Raw genomic sequence first — 22409 nt, 5'->3', positions numbered from 1 at the left:
TCAGCTTCCTCTTTTTCCATAATTTTATCTTCTAATTCACCTATTCTCTCCTCTGCCTCTTCAATCCGAGCTGTGGTTGCCTCCATTTTATTTTGCACCTCATTTATAGCATTTTTTAGCTCCTCCTGACTGTTTCTTAGTCCCTTGATCTCTGTAGCAATAGATTCTCTGCTATCCTCTATACTTTTTCAAGCCCAGTGATTAATTTTACGACTATTATTTTAAATTCTTGTTCCATTATATTTCTTAAATCGTTTTTGATCAATTCGTTAGCTGTCGCTACTTCCTGGAGTTTCTTTTGAGGAGAATTCTTCCGTTTCATCATTTTAGATAGTCCCTGGAGTGGTGAGGAACTGCAGGGCACTTTCCCTGTGCTGTCTGGAGTAACTTGTGTCGGTGGGCGGGGCCTCAGTCAGACCCGATGTCTGTCCCCAGCCCACCGCTCGGGCCACAGTCAGACTGGTGTGTACCTTATCTTCCCCTCTCCCAGGGGCAGGACTCACTTTGGAGTAGTGTGGCCCCTATCTGGGCTACTTACACACTCCCAGGCTTGTGGTGCTGCTTTGATGGGATCTGGCATATTAGCCAGGGTGGATCCTCAAGGTACACAGGGGCGGGAAGGGTAGGCTTAGCTCACTTTGCTGTTGGTGGTCACCTGCAGGAGGGGCCCTCCAGCACAGGGAGGGAGGCAGGCAGACCCATCGGAGAGATGGATCCACAGAAGCACAGCGTTGGGTGTTTGCATGGTTCAAGCAAGTTCTGTGAGGGGAACTGGTTCCCTTTGGGGTTTCAGCTGGGGGATGGGACAGGGAGATGGTGCTTGCCAGTGCCTTCTGACAGGACTGAGCTCTGTCTTCCGGGGTTCAACATCTCTCCTTCCCAATGTCCTCTCGCTCTCCCTGCTCTCTGAGAGCAGAGGTGTTAACTTATAACATTCCAGATGTTAAGTCCTGCTGGCTGTCAGAACACACTCTGTCCAGCCCCTCTGCTTTTGCAAGTCAGACTCGGGGGCTCTGCCTTGCCAGGTGGGTTGCCCTTCCACTGCCCCACTCCTTCCTGCCAGTCTGTGTAGCACGTACCGCCTCTCCGCCCTTCCTACCCTCTTCTGTGGGCCTCTTGTCTATGCTTGGCTCTGGAGTGTCTGTTCTGCTAGTCTTCTGGCAGTTTTCTGGGTTATTTAGGCAGGTGTGGGTGGAATCTAAGTGATCAGCAGGATGCGGTGAGCCCAGTGTCCTCCTACACTGCCATCTCCTCTCTCAGGGATCTTTACTTTCTTTTCTTTTTCTTTTTCTTTCTTTTTTTTTTTTTTTTTTTTTTTTTACATTCCCTTTGCCACTACCTCCTGATTACGTCTTTAATGTCTGGGGTCATAGTCAGGTACTATTGAGTTTCACCTCACATGCAAAAATTATGTGAAAACTAACCTGGAAACAGAAATAAAAGGTAGTGCTTATTGAATTTCTTTTTGGCTCTATAGCTTGACTTATTTTGGACTCTAGAATTTGAGCATGTGCTAATTTGTCTATTTTGTTTGCCCAGATCAATTATATTTTCCTGTATTTGTTTGAAGTAAAAATATTTTCCCACATGAAAGAGTCATTTTGAATAATACAACAAAGCAAAGTTGGCCATGCCCTTCCTGAATGCTATTGCCATTCTTCTTTTTCTCAAGTTTGGCTTTAATTAGTTTTATGACCCATCAAGTAGCCATTTCTGTGAATGAGCTCTATGCTCCATGACTCTACCAACTACTAGTCATTTCATTCAACTTCAGTAGTCAAGATAAATCTCTGCATTAAACCTTATAACACAGTTCCACACACCCAGTTAATAGTACCCAGACCAAACCAAACACATATTAATTTTTTTTTTCAGAATGGAAAACACATTTTTCTTTGGGTACTATCAATGTTATTTTTTTTAAGAGAGAGAGAGAGAGAGAGAGAGAGAGAGCACAAGTAGGGGAGAGAGGCAGAGGGAGAGAGAGAGGGAAAGAGAGAGAGAAAGAATCTTAAGCAGGCTCCATGCATGGAGCCTGACATGGAGCTCAATGCCACAACCCTGGGATCATGATCTATGCTGAAATCAAGAGTTGGATGCTCAATGGACTGAGCCACCCAGGCACCCCTATCAATGTTCACCTTTTTAAAAAAAAATGTTTATTTATTTTTGAGAGAGAGTGAACGAGCACAAATCGGGGAGGGGCAGAGAGAGAGAGAGAGGGAGACACAGAATCTGAAGCAGGTTCCAGACTCCAAGCTGTCAGCTCAGAGCCCCACATGGGGCTCGAACCCATGAACCATGAGATCATGACCCAAGCTGAAGTCAGAAACTTAACCAACTGAGTCACCGAGGCGCCCTTCAATGTTCACTTTTAAATGATATATTTATTTTCCAAGTTTCTCCCCAAGCTGAGATGACTCCCCCCAGTGCCTATAACCTTGGAATCATTAAAGAAAGTCACATCTCCTAAGCAGATTTTAATGTAACCATATGGAGGAAAAAGAATGATGGTGAGCAAGACAGAATAACATTCTTCTTAAAGAGAGACAAAAAAAAAGAGGATATAAAAAATTGTGAAAGATCATAAAATGTCTCAAATGGTACAGTTTAGACTCTGGTGAGAGCCAATGCGGGCTTCCCAGAATTCAAGCAGGAGCAGAAGAAATAAGTCAGTTTAGTTTAAGGAAGGAGATACTATAGTGAATCCCAAGAGAAGCCCCCCATTTCTCAGTCCCCTGTCCCATGAGAGCACAGAATCCCCCACTTGGGAGTGTTCCATGGTTAGTTAATCATTTGATTGTGTTCCCCAGATGTATGTGTGCAAGAAAACCCAGAAAGGTACAGTTAGGGAGCAGCAGTAAATTCTTAATTAATGCTCCACATAATATATTCTGAAAACATAGTGGCTTTTTTTTTTAATGCCCCTGAGATTTCTCCAACCAGCAACCTGAATTCAAACAGGCTTTAGGTGAGAAGCACCTGAAGACAGTCCCTTTTCACTCTCATTATTAGGTTGTCAGATGGAAGAAGATGTCTACCCTTGTCTGGTCAAGGTACCTCAGTCAGGAAGGAAGGAATCCCCTCATGGCCTCAGCTCAAGGCACCCTCTCACCAGGCCTCCCTCCCAAAATGGGCTCAGAGCCTATGATAGAACTTCTACTCTGTGCACTAAAGGAGCAGGCTGAGGACCAAAGCCTTGGGCTCTGATTAAAAAGAAATTCTACAAGAACTGTCAGAACTTGGGGCTTATCTGAGTTTCATTGTAAAACTGTGTTTGAGGCTGACTGTTTAATTCCCTTCAAAGCTTAAGTAAGTGATGGAGAGCTTATTGGAATTCTCATATTGCCATATTACTGATGTGAATAATTGTCCTGGGGCCTCCTTTTGGCATAGGGAACAAGTTATTGCATTTTAAACTTATCACATTCACAGTAAAAATTTGGTTTTGTTTCTGTGTTGACTTGTTGAAGAGGTAATGTAAATGGTGAATAAGAGAGGGGGAATATCTCCAAGTTCAGGATAATGGTCCCCAAATTGCTATTGTTATAAAGGCTGATAAAATAATGGTTTTAGTACAACATTTTTAAAGTGTCTAAACGAATCTATACTTGTTTTCAATCAATCCAGATCAGAAGAGTCAAAGAAGATCCACTGGTTGACCAGGATTAAGACATGTTATCAGAGATCATGCACAGTGGCATTTAATGATCACATATCAAGGTACGTTGCACTCAAAATTTAAAATAAGAATGTTTGCCAATAAGGTTTATAGGGAAATAATTTTATACGTTTCTCTGCTTTCAGAGGTATAGTCCAACTGTCAATATCAGAATGCTTTTGGTTATATAAAGTTTAAAAACTCAACTAAAAATGATGAGTAATAAGGAACATCTGTATCTCACATAACAAGGTATTTGGAAGTTTAGTGGTTCCAGCTTTGATTAATGTAGTGTCCAAATGATATAATCAAGGTCCTAGGTTCTCTCCATTTCTCCTCTATAAGATATTGGATTGTCTTTAAGCTGAATTTCCTCATGGCCCCAAGATGGCTGCCATTCTGCCCACTCTCAAATGCAGATAGCAAGATCCAAAGGCAGCAAACGGTTTGTTTCCTTTTGTGTGTCTCTTGCTATCAATAAAGAACGTTTTCCATGAACTCCCAACATATTTTGCATTTCCCTGTTGGGGGGAAGAAGGCCCAGGGAAGGGTAGCAGTTTAGTAGGCAACAAAAAGTATCTGTCACAAAATTGAGGTTGGACACGCTAAGCCCAGATGGGCTTTCTGCGGAGAGAGTGGTCTTCTTATGTGCTTGATTAGTGGCAATATTTTGGCTTCAACCTTTTCTCACTTTCGCAAGGGATGAAGCAATTTATTTTTTTGGAAGTGAAAACCAGGGAGAGAAGGGCTGTTCACTGAACATGAATTTTAGGTGATATCTTAGGTGATTCTTAAGTGGGAGTAGCATTAGTTTCTTCTTAATAACTTTCCCCTTCTGTAAGGGAAGCCCAGTGTTTTAGAGATCTGGAGAACACACCTACTGTCTCTTTACTTTCTTAAACTTACTGATCGAAACAAGTAGAAATCAGAGATCTAGTGTCTACGTCTCAACCTCTCTCTGAAGCGGAATGAAAAAAAAAATGCTCAAGAAGCTTATCGAAAACTGCAGAAGGACTGAGAAAACAGCAGAGGCATTAACTATGGGAGAATTGTGACATAAAGACAGGAGGAACACAGACTTCTGTAGAATCTGGAGATGCAAAGGGTGCAGTGTCCTTAGGTGAGTTACTTCAGGGTCTGTCACTCCCACCACCCTCTCACACTGCAAATCTCCTGCATTCCCTGGATTTGTTCTGCAAAGGGGATATCCATGGATTTTTCTTTGCTATGTAATGATCCCAGTTCTTGAACAACGACTGAGAAAGGCAAAAGAAAAGTTAACTGTGAGAACATTCAAAAGGGAGTAGGGAGACAGGGCACAGGAGAAACCTCCAATGCCTGAGCTATTGCAGAATCAGGAAGGAGGAGTTTAGGAAGCTAAGGGAAATTTGAACAAGTAAAAAAATCTTTCTTATCTTCTTTAAAAATATCAGTAATTCCGGGGCTGAAGTCACATGGTTAAAAAGTGGAAATGAAATATATGATATTGAATTTTCTAGAGTTTGGTTTGAAAGAAAACCTTCAAATACTCAGGACTCAAGTGGTGATTACATTAGAGCCATTTAATTTTGCTCAGTGCTTTTTATTTTATTTTATTTTTTTCATCCCTGGATTCCCTAGTTCTCCACACAGTTTTATTTTTAAAGCCTTTGTACAAGACAAAATGACCAGAGAAGAGCTATTTTTTTAAAGAAGGGTTTGAAGTTTGTTTGCTTAACAAAGTGTTTGCAGTCATAATTAAGTTGCATATTAAAGTTCAAAACCATCTCGTGTTGGAAGTGACTGAAAATTGTTACCATCTGATGGCTTTGTGGGCAGAGCTTTCACAAACGACACTGCACGCACGAAGGAATAAAGACCCAGTTTCTGGGCATTGTCCTGGGACCCATCCAGGGTCTGGGCAACATTCAAACTGCTGATTTCCCATAGTGGCATCATGGGTCTTAAATCTAACTGTCACGCTGCTGTGCCTTGATCTGTTGGAGTCATCCCAACTTGAGTCAGTCTGTTGCTATTCTCATCTCTTTAGAGTTCTCTGATCTCCAGTCCACCTATCTGTTGTGGGACCAGAGGAGCCATGACAAGTCCTGGGTGCAGCTCTGTAACTCTCACTATGGAAAATCCATCTCAAAGCCAGGTTTTCTGGGGGAGAGAGAAAGAGAAGGAAAGAGAGAGACTGGTTAGGGTGCGGGATGAGTCAGCTCCTCATCTGTTGTGTTGAAAGGCAAACTGTCTTTAATTTTAACAGTGCTCCACTTCCATCTAAACTGGCATATGAAGCCTATTTGGGAACAGAAAAAGAAGTTTTATATGGCACATTTCAAACATCTTGCCTCAGGCAAGAACCTCACTGTTTCTGAGACGAAAATCTCTTTCCTGGCCTCCACACCTGAGTCTTTTATTTCTACTTAGAAGAAACTGGAACAATAGAAGCTTGTCTGTTCTGATGATGAGTACAAGGCAAGAATTAAGGCTTAAAAAACCCTGTGATGGGGCATAATTATGCATGAGCCAGTTCAGATGACCATGATGTTTAAAGTCACCACAGACACAGTGTTTGCTGAATATAATTTCACATGTACATTCAGGTCTAAGTCAGGAAACCCCAGCTTATACTGAGTAAGAATGAGAATGGACTTTTTCAACATTACAATCATAATTTAACTGGGAATCAACCTGAAGATGAATTTTGGTTATTGTCTCATTTGTCTTCTTGAATATCGGTGCCTGATCCCACTAATTTCTTTTAGGCTATTCTTCCTGAAAGGAAATGCTCGCTAATATATCCATTCTGCTTAATAAAATAAACAAACTAAAAAAGTGGGTCAGAATTTGGAAGAAAGCCAACTCAGTGACAAAAGAAGCAGCTAAATCTTTGGTTTTGTGATGAAAAATAAAGAATAACTTTAAAGAAAATAAGAGCCATACAATATAAGATCGACTTTACCATGAGCAGAATGTTTTTGGTGAAGGTAAAGCTATAAATACAGGGGGAAGACACAGTTACACAGAATTCTTTTTCAAACTTTTCTAAACGCGGATTTTAGAAGATTTATTTGAAATCTACATCAAAACCAGGTACTTTCAGAATTCTTAATAAATGAGTGTTGTCCCTTTCCCTTCTTACCCTACAATAGCAGTAACTGGAGAGCGGCAACAGCTAGACATTAGTCATCATGACATTCTCTCTGTGCATGGATCCCTGCAATGTAGATGGCAGATACGTCACTTTATTCAGAGAATAGAATCAATTTGGACCAATGATACCACAGTATACACTGGTTTTTCAAAGTGACCCACTATCTATGAAAATCACTAGGATCTGGTAGTATAGAAATAACACAGCCACAGGGAGAACCCCCAAATCTAATGTTTCCTGAGATAATGTCCCTTAATTCAGTGAAGGTTTAAAATGACAAATGGAATTGGCCATCTTCTAAAGCACACTTAATTACTTTGTTTAATCAATCTGAGGCTTTTGAGAGTTTATTGATTTTTCATATACTGCTAGTGCACGGTGCTAACTCAAAAATTACATGTCCAGTAAAACCTTGGATTGCAAGTAACTTGTTTTGTGAGTGTTCGGCAAGATGAGCAAATATTTCTAATAAATTTTAACTTGATAAATAAGCAGTGTCTTGCAATATGAGTAGTGCATGACACTAAATGTCACAGGATCACAACTGAGCCAAAGGTTCTTGAAATTCACTCTGATATACAAGTGCTTTGGATTACAAGCATGTTTCTGGAATGAATTATGCTCACAAACCAAGGTTTTACTGCATTACATACTAACAACAACAACAACAACAACAACAAAAATCCCAAAGTTTTCAGAAGGAATGGTCCTTAGTTATATTTTACAGAGAGATCACTAGATTAAAATGCCAGGCTTCACAGAATGATATAAGGATGAGTTGTTGCCTTTGGGAAAATGTGTCTGAGGCCTGTGAAAGTTTCACATATTGAAATCCCAGATATCTCTATATTCTGTTCTTACAACCATTCACCATTCACCTCTGCCAAGTTCCAGCTCTTGTATCTAAGAGACAATATTAGGATTGAGATAGACATCATGACATTCTCTCTGTGCTTGGATCCCTGCAATGTCTGAGATACCCAGACAGACTTTCTGTTGAATGGGTTGTTCATTTGGAAGGATAGAAAGAGGGATGAGCTACATGGCAAATGAGCCCAGGGGACATACATTAACCCAACTCTTTATGCTCAGAATCAAGAAGGAAAATCTGGTACCTCTTTGTTAAACTCCAGCCATGAATGACTATTATAGAGCAATAAAGTGACCAGCAAGTGGAAAAATCTATTGTAACCAGCTGATCAAATTAGCTGAACGTGATATTATACAAGTAGGAAACAGCACTGTATTTCCCTCACACCTACTTTTCCCGTCTGTTCTGTAGGTATCCTTCTTTCTTTCCCTGAAACAGTATCTTTGGAAGATCCCTCTCCAGTTCAGGGTACTTTCAGCCTGGGGCCAAAGTTCAGCCTGAAGAGTGCCTAACAAAGTTATAGCAGTTACTTATAGCTAGTGTGCATCCTGATTGGTCAATGCCCATGCTCTCCTAGCTGGTGAGCTTACTAAGGTCACCACCTTCTGATATTAATGAACAGTCATGGTTTTAGCAATTAAAAATTTAGACTTTATCTAATGTTAAAGCTTTTATTTCATACCAATTCAAAGCTTTTCCCTCTCCACATCACTCACATCAAACCCAGTCTCAGAAACCTGCAATGCAAGTAAGTAGACAAATGGACTCTTTACTATTTCTTCACCTTGTCTCCTACTCCCAGCTAGGTTCTACTTCTGACTCCTCCAAGATAAAGAAGAGAGAGAAAAACATGAGGTGAGATAAAGAGAAAAAAATATCTTACTTGGCCATTGCTGTTGCAATCTGGCAATGAGGCTCCCTGTGAGTCAGGAGCCCAATTATGGGTTTTTCTTTCATAGGGTACTGTCTTGGGTACTCTGGGTGGGCCCATCAACTTCCTCCTACATTGCTTCTAGTAGGAGGGGTTGGACACATAAAAACTATACTTTCCAGACTCCTTTGCAGGTAGGTTCCTTGATTTCTATCCATTGGATTTACTTACCAAATTTGGAAGTCAGGAATGATGTGGGGATCATCTTAGGCTTTGGACTATGGTTTCTAATAAGTCAATATGGTGGAAACATGAAGCTTTCCTGCAGCAGTGCTCCCGTGTCCATCTCCATATTCTTGTATGTAGAAAAGTAGTGGTAGATAAGGATTTTACTTCTAGCTTGAGTGGTGACCTCAGAAGTGCTAGCTCCCCCAGTTAGTCAGTTCTGTATCATTCTACAAATTATCCTGAGAGGCTTGCTCCTTCAGTTCTTCCTAATATTTTGCAAGCACTTGTGCTGACTAATGCAGGTGCTTTTGTGGGTTCTTGATGAGACCACTCCTCTCTTCCCCAGAGGAGATCCAACACTACCATTCCTAGAGCAGGGGATGGCCCTCTGGCTGATTGCTTGCCATGCCAGCCCAGCTTTTCCAACTGACAGGGCACCCACACAGTCTTTTTCTATTTTTTAAACTCTAACAGGTAAGAATGGATACTTGTCTCCATATTTTGGGAAATCCAGGCCAAGTTTTCCCAAGAACTCTGTAACCAACCAGGCTCTCTCCTGAATCTCTCTGACCTAGGAGGTGTGTGAGTTGGTAAAATGTCAGTATCCCTTCCTGACAAGACCCACACTCTCTACAAGTGGATCTTTGTTCATTGTGAATTTAGGGACACACCATACTCTCCTCCAAAAATGACCTTCAAAGAAACCCTTTTCTGATCAGGCTGAGGTAAGAGCCACTTCTTTGGCAAGTTCTGTTGAGGTGAGAGGCACCTGGGTGGCTCGGTCGGTTAGGCATCCAACTTCAGCTCAGGTCATGATCTTGTGGTCTGGGAGTTTAAATGCTGCATCGGGCTCTGTGCTGATGGCTCAGAGCCTAGAGCCTGCTTCAGATTCTGTGTCTCCCTCTCTCTGCCCCTCCCCTTATCATACCGTCTCTCTCTCTTTTTCAAAATAATAAATAAACATCAAAAAAAAAAAAAAAAAAAGAAGGTGGGCATAGTTGTCACCTAGGTCTATCAGCTTTGGCGACCTCTGCTGAAAGGGAGATAACAGGAGAGTTCTCATTTAGCATCCAGTTACACTAATCTGTCTGATTTTCCAGATTGGAGGCCAGTACCCTGCTGTGAGGGTTTTTTAGGGACTGGGAGGCTGGTGGCCAGTTGAACAGTTAATAGGATGAGAATGGTCTGCAGCAGCATTGAAGAAGAGCCATCAACTTGGGCCTACCTTTTAACCAAATGCTTACTGTTAAAATAGTGTTTCTTCCCCATGCCCATTCCCATTCCAAGCTTTGCATTTCAAAAGTTATTTGCTGTATTTTTTTAATGTTTATTTATTTATTTTTTTTCTGAAAAAGCTAATGGTAAAATCTGAGACTGAACCCAAGGGACAAGAGATCTTTAAGATTTACTAATCATTCAAAAAGTAATGTGGCTGGGGTGCTTCGGTGGCTCAGTCAGTTAAACAGCTGACTCTTGATTTTGGCTCAGGTCATGATCTCGTGGTTCAGGAGTTTGAGCCCCATGTCAGGCTCTGTGCTGGTAGTGCAGAGCCTGCTCAGGATTCTCTCTCCCCCTCTCTCTCTCTGCTCCTCCTTTGCTCTTATGCTCTCTCTCTCTCTCAAGAAATAAATAAAACTATTTAAAAAGTAATGAGGCCGTATTTTTTTTTTTTCAACGTTTTTTATTTATTTTTGGGACAGAGAGAGACAGAGCATGAACGGGGGAGGGGCAGAGAGAGAGGGAGACACAGAATCGGAAACAGGCTCCAGGCTCCGAGCCATCAGCCCAGAGCCTGACGCGGGGCTCGAACTCACGGACCGCGAGATCGTGACCTGGCTGAAGTCGGACGCTTAACCGACTGCGCCACCCAGGCGCCCCATGAGGCCGTATTTTTAAAACATCTCAAGGCAAAACAAAAAACAGAACCAAGGAATATTTGGCTTTTAAAAAAGAATAGAATAACAATGAGTTCCCATGTGTGCCTGAATTTTCTGAAGTATAGATTGAGTGATTGGATTAGCCAACCAAATTCTCTTCCAGTTCTAATGCCACGTGGCTTTTTATGAGTCAACAGAACCAAAATGGCCAAGCATTAGCTACTGTAAGGAAGCATGGCTCAAAGAGCTCAGATTGGCTAAAAGCAAAACAAAATACCCAAATGAATTGAACACTTATGTCTGCACAAAAATCTGCATACAAATGTTTATAACAACTTTATTCATAATTGACAAAATTTGGAAGCAACCAACTTTGTTCTCTGGGAGGTGAATGGATAGACAAATTGTAGTACATCCAGGCAATGGACTGTTATTCAGCACTAAAAAGAAGTGAGCTGTGAAGCCATGAAAGGACATGGGGAAACTAAAATGCATATTACTTAAGTGAAAGAAAATAGTCTGAAAAGGCTGCATACTATATCTTTCCAAATATGTGATGTCCTAGAAAAGGCAAACTTTAAAGACAGTAAAAAGATCAGTGGTTGCCAAGGGTTAGGGATTAGGAGTGAGAGGGGAGGGATGAATAGGCAGAGCATAAAAATTTTTTTAGAGCAGTGAAAATATTCTGTGTGATATTACAATGGTGGTTACATGCCATTAAACATTTGTCAAACTCATTGTTTCACCAAAAGTGAACTGTAATGTAAACTATGGACTTTGGGCAGTAATGATGTGTCAGTGTAGTTTCATCAGTTGTAACAAATGTACTACTGTGGTACAGGATGTTGCTAGTTGGGGAGGTTGTACATGTGTGGGAGGTTGTACAGGGGATATGAGAACTCTCTGTATTTTCTACTCAAATTTGCTGTGAACCACAAACCCGTCTAAAAAAATAAAGCTTATTAATTAAAGAAATAAGCAAATAAAACATAGTTAAAGCAGCATTAGCTCACGTTTCTTGAGAAATATTAGGTAAAGTAATTTGTTGCAGTCCCTGTTAAAGTTAAGGCTATTCATTCATCACAAAAAGGCAATGTAGCCTGTAGCCTGACCATCTTTAGCCAAATGTTTTCATGAAACTTATGTGAAAGAAATCAAAGAAGTCAGATATCAACTGAATTCAAGCCCAACTTCTAACAACACTCAACCATTTCTCTCAAACTGGAAGGTTAAAGATGAACTATTGGCTAACATCCAAAGATCTTATATGAAGAAGTAGCAATCACCATGTTACATTTTATGAGAAATACAAGTTGAACTTTGAGCATGGCTATCTCCAGAGTAGCAATTATTTGAATGTTGGTTCTTGGTTTATAATGCTTATGATGAAAACATGGTGAAACAAGGAATGAATTTTTAAGACTTTTACTTACTTTCAAGAATCCCAGTGAAGTGTTCCATTTTCTGTCGGCCACATCCACTCTTTTCTCAGATGAATTCTTTCAGTTGTAATCCACTGGATTTGGTAATATAGATAGAGCTTTGGTTCTTCTCCAGTTCTGTCAAATGTTCTTAAGATTTAATGGAAGAAAGATGAGTTTGTTTTTTTACCACTGCATTTTATCCATTTAAATGAGAAGTGTGAGTACGAAAGACAGTGTTTTGAGAGTAATCAATTCAAGAGTAATCAATAGTCAAAGTATTTTTAAAGTGTATAGCAACATGATGCCCTCTAGTGGCTAACCCACAAGAAATGTGCCTCAAAAATCCCTCAGAAAACAGAAATTCTTCCTTTCTATGGATGGAATAGTGTTATCTATTGAAGTACACTGTTATCTTTGATTTCTTTACTAAAAGATGTTTTTATTGGAATTTATGTTCAGTTGCCATTGCCTTATTGCCTTAGTGCCTCAAAGATCGAAACATGTTAAATTAATAAAAATTATTGTGTCAAAAGCATTATAACCACTGAGTAAAGCCAATGGGTAGATGTGGTCCAGTACAATCGGTTTATTATATTAGAGTAAAGGAATATAACTCTGAGGCACAATGAGGAAATTCTCCTGAGATTTATTAATTGATATGTCACTGTTAGGCTTTTTCCATTACTGAAATGGCTATCTTGGATTCCTCAGCAGGTAGTAGCACTACTGAAAAAAGAAAAGAACAAAAAATAGATCCAACTGAAAAGAAATCAGAAAACTGATAACTGCGGGGCACCTGGGTGGCTCAATCGGTTGAGCATCTGACTTTGGCTCAGGTCATGATCTTGCATTCGTGGGTTCGAGCCCCACCTCAGGCTCTATGCTGACCGCTCAGAGCCTGGAGGCTGCTGCGGGTTCTGTGTCTCCCTCTCTCTCTGTGCCCCTCTCCTGCTCGTGCTCTGTCTCTGTCTCTCAAAAAATAACATAAAACATTTAAAAAATAATTTAAAAAAGAAAGTTGATATTGATCCCACTATTTGGTAAATGTCTTATAGGAATTTTTACATTCTTGAATCCTCAAGAGCAGCCATTAGACTGGATGTATGTGCGTGTGTGTTATATACAGAAGATGTTTTATAAGCCTGAATAAATATTTAATAAAATCAGCATAGGTCTTAAAATTGTTTTTTTCTTCCAAGCTTTAGATAGTTTCAAGTGATTAAAAACAAAAATGCTTATAAATTATTGATTTGTACAATTTGCTTTTATTCTATTAAAACTAACCTTATTTTTAGATACATTTGAAGACATCTTTAAAAAAATTTCTTCTTAATGTTTATTTTTGAAAAAGAGAGAGAAAGAGAGAGAGACAGACAGAGTGTGAGCGGGGAGGGGGGCAGAGAGAGGGAGACACAGGACTCAAAGCAGGCTCCAGGCTCCAAGCTGTCAGCACAGAGCCCTACAGGAGGCTTGAACTCACTAACCATGAGATCATGACCTAAGCCAAAGTCGGACACTACTGACTGAGACACCCAGGCACCCCTGAAGACATCTTTTTAATTATTTCTTCTGGATAACACATCACAAGCTTCACATTCTTATATCCTTCACTGATAAGTCTCTGGTTTTGCAGATAAATAAAGTTCCATGACAATAGATCCCTTTAAAAGAAAACGTTCTTTAGAGTAAAGCTGTTTATATGACCTGACAGACATTGGTCTATGATAACAGTACTTTTCAGAAAGTAATTGAAATGTTTTCTCCATAATAAACTCAAAAATATTTTTATTAGTCTCCCTCCATGCGCCTGCCAGTCTGTATAATAAAGTTAACTAATTGTTGACAGTTGGCACTGGGGAGAAAGGCTAAAAAACTTATTGCAACATACAGCTTAACAGACCTGACGTCCTGCCATTAGCTAGTAAGAACTTTTCAACTTTCTTTCCCTTTTCCCACATCAAACATTCTAACCTCTAACCATCCCCACAAGGAAAGAATAATAATAATAATAAATAACAACAAAAACAACAACAACAGCAACAATAATAAATCTCAAACAATCCACCAAAACAGAACATTGCACTTCCCTCCATCCCCCATGCCTGAAAAGGAAAAATCTGGGGCTGGCATTAGGAATAATAAAATGGGAGAGCTGTCTGAAGTTGAAATCTCCCTTTCCCTTCAACTATTTTTCCCCTAATTTACAACTTATTCCTGACATTGATTCCCTTTTCTCCAATAATGTTTCTCTGTGAACATTATTTCCAGCAATATATCCATCATCATAAAACTACCCTTTCATGAAATTATTTGTCAGATTCATAGGTTTGTTATAATAGACTTTTACTTGCTGCCCACTGAGTCTGTTCAAACGTTTTCTCGTTTCATTCCTGCTGATTCTAAAACTAACGTATTTACTAATCTTCAACTCTTCCTTTCACTTTCTAAAGGCATTATGATCTCATCCAATCCTCTGAGTATTGAATCTAGAAATAAGTGGGTCTTGCGTACACAGGATTCAGATGCCTTAGGTTTATAGGATTTTTAGAGAAGCCTAGTCACTTTCAAGTGATCCGAAGGACAACTGAGCCTACTTTTTTTCTGAGCCTACATCAGAGTATATCTGTTTCACTGGGTTAATCATGGTTCTGACCCTGCCTTCCCAGTATCCTCCAATTGGCTAGGAATCAAGGCTAGGCTGGAGTTCCTGGGATCTTTCAAGGGAGGAATTAATTAATCTGGCTAGAGATTAATCCAAAGTGAAGATGGTAAATTTCTTCAAATTTTGCAACCGTGGCCTGGGGGCTTGCAGGGGCAGGGTGGAGTCTGGAATGGGCATATCCCCCCCTCTTCTTCCTGAAAAGGGAATTAAAATATATGCAAAACATTTTGAGTTGTCTTTACCAAATGAAATTTTTAAAAGGAAAACACACAGACATATAACACAATTTGAGTTGTCCTAAACCAGTCAAGTCAGGGCATAATTGTAAAGGTGTAACTTATACCCACAAACTAATTTTCTAATTATATTGACTTTTAAGGGTGTACAGTTTTAGTTACAATGGAGTTGCAATGAATCATATTTTAAAGTATCAACGTGATTATAGGTTTTCCATGTTAAGAGAACCAAGCAAAGAAGAGAAGCAACCAACCATTAATAGTAGAATGAAATAATGAAGCAATATTTTGATCTTCATGTCCTGCACAGTGTCAAATTGACACTTATTTTCAGAGAAGAATTTGAGAAATAAAAGGTGTTGGGGGAAAAATATTCAGCACATATTTGCTGAGTATCTGTTTTGTGTCCTGAGTTTTTAAAATAAACACCATTAAAATTTCCTCATTTATTGTTTTCACTTTGCACAGGTCAACATACTTTTATTTACTGTGCTTTTAAATATTATCAGATTGGAATTTTTTTTCTATATTTACTAAGTGTTTGTATTTCTTTTTGTCAATTGCTCAAGTATACCCTTTGTGAATGTGTGTGTGTTTTAATTGAGATATTTGTCATTTTCTTATTTATTAATAAAATTTCTATATGTTAAATCCGCTAACCTCTGGCATTTACTCTGCAAATAATTTCCTCTGGTTTATTGTCTTTCAATTTTTTACATGGAGTTTCTTTTAAGTACAAAAAAATAAAAAAGATTTTTATAGTCACACTTATCAGCCTCTTCATTTATATTTTGGTCTTTGATATAACGCATTGAAAAGTTTTTCTCTCCTAAGACCATAGAGCCACTTAGATTTCATTCTAGTATAATTATTTTATTTTTTGCATTTTAATCTTTAGTCTCTCTGAGATTCATTTCAGTTGCTGTATGTTGTGGTAATTTGACTTTATATTTTCTCTCTTTAGTTACCTGGTAGTCTTTTTTTTTTTTTTTTTTTTTAAAGTTTGTTTTTGAGAGAAAGAGCATGCAAGTAGGGGAGGGGCAGAGAAAGAGGGAGAGAGAAGATCCCAAGCAGGCTCTGCACTGTCTGTGCAGAACTGGACTCAGGAGATCTATCTCCCCAACCATGAGATCATGACATGAGTGAAAATCAAGAGTCGGACACTTAACAGACTGAGCCACCCAGGCGCCCCTAGTTAGCTGGTAGTCTGAACCAGAAGTTGAGTAATCCCTTTTTCCTTTGGTTTGAATGCGAGCTCATCATGTGTTAAATATTTTATATCTTTTAAAAACTCTTTATTTAAAACTATTAATGTCCCTGCATAAAATAAAAATGTAGCGTTGTTTGATTTCCTCTTTTTCCCTACTCAGTTGACTTACTGCCCTGATTTTTATAATGATCGAATAATTTATTTATACTTTCAAAGCTTACTTTTGACATTTACATTAAGCTTACTAAATATTTTTTGTCTTTGTTCTTTTTATGAATCTCTAGGTCAGCTAGTCTGTATTTTCAATTAAAAATATCAGAACGGATAAATGATTTCTTGTCTTTCTTGATCCTTATATCCCCAAGAATAGTCTTGCTATTGATTTTATAATTTAGAAACAGTAGGGATGAGTACAAATTTAGGGATTTATTGATGTCGGGATAAAGACAATGATAACTGGAAAGTTTTCCTTTCCTAAGAAACTGGTTTTTATTTACCTACGTGAGGCTTGTGGAATTTTTCTTTTCCTTTGAAATTGAAAATATTGACCCAGTTGTCATTTCATTAATGTTGCCACATACTTTACAAACTTTTTAAATCCAAAATTCTAAACTCTAAATCTTCCTATGGTTCAGATCAAAGTTCTTCTGCAGGTTTTTATGTTAGCTTTGTGTCCATTTGCTGTATTTTCTTCTGGAATTTAACTTATATATTTGGTGTATATTGTAACATAATATATAAAAATTTTTCTAGGACTGTTTTTCATACCTGTTGTCTTTTTTTTTTTCATTTTATTAATCTCTGCATAATTTAGTTACAGGGTAACTTTTCTTCTAATATGTGATATATTTTTTTCATGCTGTTTGCAGCTTATTGTTACTTCTGGATTCACAGCAACTTAAAGGTTTATTTCTAGTTCCTATTGCAGTGCTTGGCCCAGAAAAGATAATGAATAAAAGCATATTGAATTACATTGCAATAAAATTGCTCAGATATAAAAAGTGAAAAATTATTAGACATAATTTTCAGTGACAACAATAAGCATATATAAGATATTAACTAGAGTAGCTATGAAGTCGGTTCAGAAATTATGATATTATGTATAAGAATTTTAGCCTAAAACCTCTAAGACTATTCAGTAACTTTCAAATCAAGTCCAGCCCACCCTACTCCAGGCCCCAGGCACACAATTGTAGTAGGAGTAAAAAGATACGTATGAATGTATTGAAATAATGACTAATATTTGCTCAGCCTTACTGATGGGAGGACCAAGCTAAGGGCGCTACACACATAATCTCATTTAATCTTCTCTACAAAATTGATAGCCCTTGTATTTGCTAACAAAGGAACTGAAGTTTAGAAGGTCATTTGCAAAAGGTGTAGATGAGCTTGGATTTGAGCCCAGATCTGGTTAATTCCAAAGGCTGTGATCTAACCACTAAACTGGACTGGACAGCTTTTCCTTTTTTCAATCTTTCTAATGCTGAAGTTCAATAACACTGTAATATTTCTTGACTCCACATACATAATGATTTTTTTTTTAACTTTTCACAACTCTGATTTGGTTGCATAGAATCTGATCCTTTAAGATTATAGGCCACAAAAGTGGGAGGTTTAACCTAGTTCTAAAACTGGTAAAGCCAAAGTCATCATAATCCTATCTTCACTATATTTGTTTTTATCCACATAATTAAATGCCCACTGTTTGTAGTGGCTATAAAGAAGCATGGTTCCTACCCACCAGAGAGTTACAGTCTGGTTGTATGGGACAATATAGAGAGAAACCTCACTTTATACCACTCCTTTTGAAATAATTGGTCTATGTGTGATAGCTTGATGTGGTGCTTCAAGGTACTTTTCAAGATCCTTAGGAGGATAAGGAGAGTTCTGATGCTGGAAGGGTTGTTTCCAATAATCTTTATTCCAAAATCCTCAAATCCAAACCTTGCCAATTGTAAGGGAATTGACCCCCAGATTTCCCTTCCCAGGTCCTCCAAATTTGGGGCCTGTATGGTAATGACAGGTACATGATAAGGAACAAGAGCTTTCAGTCTTGTGTTGGATCATAATGCCTTAGAATGAAAGAGGATCATAATGCCTCTTTTTTGTTGGTGACTGGGGCTAAAGTTGCTTTAAGGAGTGTCAGTGATAACAGAGATTATGAAAAGGATGAACAGGAAAGCACTATGTTGTATTAATTTATAATTTGAGTTTCTTCTCCACTGATTATTAGCTCTGTGACCCTATATGAGTTCCTTTTAAAACCCCTCTAAGACTCATTGTTCTCACATTTTATATTAAGTACTCAATAAAGGATAGTTATAACATTTCATATGAATTCACAGAATGGAATAGGCTTTCTTTGTTTTGTTTTTCTACCTAGCATTTATTTTACCTTCTTTTGGTAACATATTTTCTTACCTGTCTTTTGGTATAATTGTCAATCAAAGTCTCTGTTCTAGTGTAAGCAAAGGTTGGACATATCACTGGACTAAGCCAACCACATTTTCTTTGGGACTTTGAATCTTGAATTTACTGACATCTGAGGAGATTGTTCATTGATTCCTGCTGTCTGGACCTCTAAGAGCTGCCTCAATTGGTATCTTCTTTCAAACTCAGTACTTTGAGAAACTCATGTCCTATTAAAATCCTCTTCTGCAAAAAAATTGGCCAGTTGAAGTGTTGTTTACAACCAAAGAAACTTGCCTACTACATTTAGACAATCTTTTCCATTCTTGTTTGGTTGGTTTCTTTGTCTTTGATTTACTCCAAGAGACCAGTTGGTCAATTACTGTGGTCCTAAACTCATTCCTCTTGAAAATAATTTAATAGTCATCCTAGGCATCCCCTATATTGTCTTATACTTCATTGTGAAGTGTATTCATTTTCTCCAAAATGTTTCAGGGCAAATCTAAACCCCATGTCATCTGTGGTAACCTCATCCATAGCCGAGAATAATGAATCTGTCTTCTCCATGACATGGTGTACCTATGCTGCTGCTATGCCTGTTCTCTAGACTGAACATGCCCAGGTTTTTCATCTGCTCTCATAGGGTTTCATTTCCAAACCTTTTATTAACTTGGTTGCCCTCCTCTGAACTCCTTCCAGTTAACTAGAAAGCAAACGCTATCCAATAATATCATGTCATCACAGAGATCATGGAGGTCACATCCTGGCTAGAAGGTAGCCAGGTAGACCTGCAGGCATAAAATTTTTTCTTCATGCCTAAGGTAGTTGTGAATGTTCTGGGTCTCCTGTCCAGGCACACCCTGAGCATGCAACAAGTGGAGTGCGGTCAGCCAGCAGATACCTACGTATTCAGGGGAAGAGTCATTGCTTATTTGAGCAGCACTAATCAGTTCAATTTCTCTTTGTGGCTACTTTGAACTGCAGCCTTCTTCCTAACTCCAGACACCAAAGGTGGGTGATAACTAACAATTATTGAGTACTTATGATGTGCTGGGCACTGTGCCAAATGCTTAACATTTACGAACTCATTTAATCTCTACAGTGGCCCTTTACGTTAGGCTATTATCTTCATTTTACAGATGAGGAAACTGAGCATTATACTGGGCCCAGGTTATGTGGCTAGGAAGTGATGTGGCAGAAATTTGACCATAAAGCCCATGCTTTACTTGTTTAAATGCTCAAGAGGAACAGGCCAGAAAACATTGGACAACAAATTAGGAAAGACATGTGCCTTTTTAAAAGGCAGAGTCTTAAAATTCATGTAGTGTGGAACCATGATTTAGTTATGAGAAAATACAAGAAATAATTTATGCATGTTTCCCTTCTTGGAGGTTAAAAATGTATATTGAAGGGTCTAAGAAATGTTGATGTGAAGAAAACCATTTAACTCACTTCCTTAAATTTAGTTTAACAGAGAACACTTCCATTTCACTAAGTGTGCAAAATTATACAGTAGACTTAACTACTTGTTAAGATGTTACACTAAGCTCTACATATCATACCTCTAAGCATCATAATATCCTTGTAAGAAATACATTGTTATTTCAGGAAAGGAACTGACTTCTAGAGAGATTTACCTCTCTGAAGGTTGTGGGTAAATTACTGACAAGAGGTCTTACTCCAATTCTGTCTGATTTTAATGTCCTACATTGCTTGTGTGCTTAAAGTATTTCGTTCCCCCCCACCTAAGCCCTCAAATAAAGAAAACTCAGTTTTGAACGTTATTATTGCCTCATCTTCTTTTTGGACGTCTTGGTCATGTGAAGACAACATGATGAAGAGAAAGAACACCAGCTCAGTTCTAGAAACCTTAGGCTGAGCCATATTATCACCTCTGCTACCTTCAGTGTGGCTTTCCCACAAAAGTGGCTTAAATTCTCTGAGACTGTTTTCTTTTTTTTCCCCTTCCAGTTTTATTGAGGTGTAATTGACATACATAGCATTGTATAAGTTCTAGGTGTGCAACATAATTATTTGATATATTTATATATTGCAAAATGATCACAGTAAGTTTAGTTAATATCCATCACTTCACATGGTTACAAAATTGTTTTTCTATGATGACAACTTTTAAGATCTACTCCCTCAGCAACTTTCAAATATATAATACAGTATTGTTAACTAGAGTCACCATGTTACACATTACACATCCCCAGGACTTATTTATTTTATAACTGGAAGTTTGTACTTTTGACCACATTCACCAATCCTACTCCCCAACTCTGGCAACCACTAATCTGATCTCTGTTCCTATGAGTTTGGTTTCTTTAGATTCCACATGTGAGATCATATGGTACTTGTCTTTCTTTGTCTTACTTATCTCACTTAGCATAACAGCCTCAAGGTCCATCCATTTGTTGCAAATGGCTGGATTTCCTTCTTTTTTATGGTCTGAGCTTATTTTCTTTCCTATGAAATGGATGTTCATTGTGCGAATGGCTCATTAATTGTTTTCTGTTCCCCCATGATATTTCTTTAATTCCATATTTCATTCTAACAAAGCCAACAAAACAAATGGCTTTACTTGGAACTCAAAAGGTAGAACCTGAGGCCAGATTATAGTTTTCAAGGTTTACAAAATTTTAGAGGTATCCAAGAAATACTAATATACTTTTCTATATTCTTATTTTATTAAAGTATCTTACTTAGAATTATCTTTTTAAAAAGAATTGTCTGTATTTTAGATGCAAGAACATTAATCTTTTTTAAGTATACATTTCAATACTTTTGCCTTACATTTCTTTAATTGCTATATATTTGACACACAATGTTACAGTAGTTTCATGTGTACAACATAGTGATTCAACAACTCTGTGCATTATGCTGTGCTCACCAGTGTAGCTACCATCTGTCACCATACCACGCTATTATGATACAATTGACTATATTCCTTATGTTGTGCTTCATCCCCATGGCTTATTCATTCCATACCTGGAAGCCTGTACCTCCCATCTGACAAATGTATACAATTGTGTTATCATCATTGCAATCAGGTTATAGAACTTTATCACCTCAAAAACATTCCCGTTTGCACTCATTATTCTTCCCCCAGCCCCAGCTCCTGTAAGACACTAATCTGCTTTTGTCACTAAATGTTGCCTTTTCTAATGAAATCATACAGTAGAGAGCCTTCGTGTCTGACTTCTTAAATTTAGAAGTCTAAATTTACAATTTAGGCTTTTGAATTTTTTTATGGCTCATTCTTTCAGTGTCATATTTAAGAAATATTTTACTTACTCAAGATGGCAATGATTTTCTTTTGTATTTTCTCCCAGAAATTTTATAATATTAGTGCTTACTTATTGGTTTATGATACATTTATAATTAAGTTTTATAGATGACATAAAATATGGAATGTGTTCATTGTTTTGTATGTGGATGTCTATTGTTTTCCAGCATCATTTATTGGAAAGACTCCTCTTTCCTGATTGTTTTATCTCAGATCATGAAAATCAATTGATGATGTATGTGTGGATATCTTTATGGGTTCTCTATCCAATAGAAGCAATATATGTCTATCCTTACGCTATTAGCTGCATGTTTTTTTATATAGATCCCTTATTAGGTTAAGGGAGTTTTCTTTTATTTCTAAATTACTGAAAGTTTTTAATCAAAAATGGGTATTAAATTTCCCAAGTTTTGTGTGTATTTGCCTCTTGAGAGGACTATGTAATATATCCTTTTTCTTTCCAGCTTTATTGATGTATAGTTGATATACAGAAAACTGCACATAATTAATATATACAATTTTATGAGTTTGG

At 38.1% G+C, this 22409-nt stretch overlaps 1 long non-coding RNA gene and 1 other non-coding gene across 2 annotated transcripts in view; both read left to right on the top strand.

Annotated features, from left to right (window-relative positions):
* The first annotated feature begins 3629 nt into the window (after positions 1 to 3629).
* Positions 3630 to 22409, top strand: part of LOC131514622 (uncharacterized) — a 284232-nt gene continuing 265452 nt past the window's right edge. Inside the window, exon 1 of the long non-coding RNA XR_009263171.1 lies at positions 3630 to 3723. This is a non-coding gene — a long non-coding RNA (uncharacterized LOC131514622). The remainder of the gene's footprint in view (positions 3724 to 22409) is intronic.
* Positions 12866 to 12949, top strand: TRNAQ-UUG (transfer RNA glutamine (anticodon UUG)). The gene has a single exon. It is a non-coding gene; the product is annotated as a tRNA-Gln (tRNA).

Source organism: Neofelis nebulosa, chromosome 6 (genome assembly GCF_028018385.1).
Source record: "Neofelis nebulosa isolate mNeoNeb1 chromosome 6, mNeoNeb1.pri, whole genome shotgun sequence".
Lineage (NCBI taxonomy): Eukaryota > Metazoa > Chordata > Mammalia > Carnivora > Felidae > Neofelis > Neofelis nebulosa.
The sequence above is the reverse complement of the archived record's forward strand: the minus strand, read 5'-3'. Positions and strand labels throughout refer to the sequence as shown.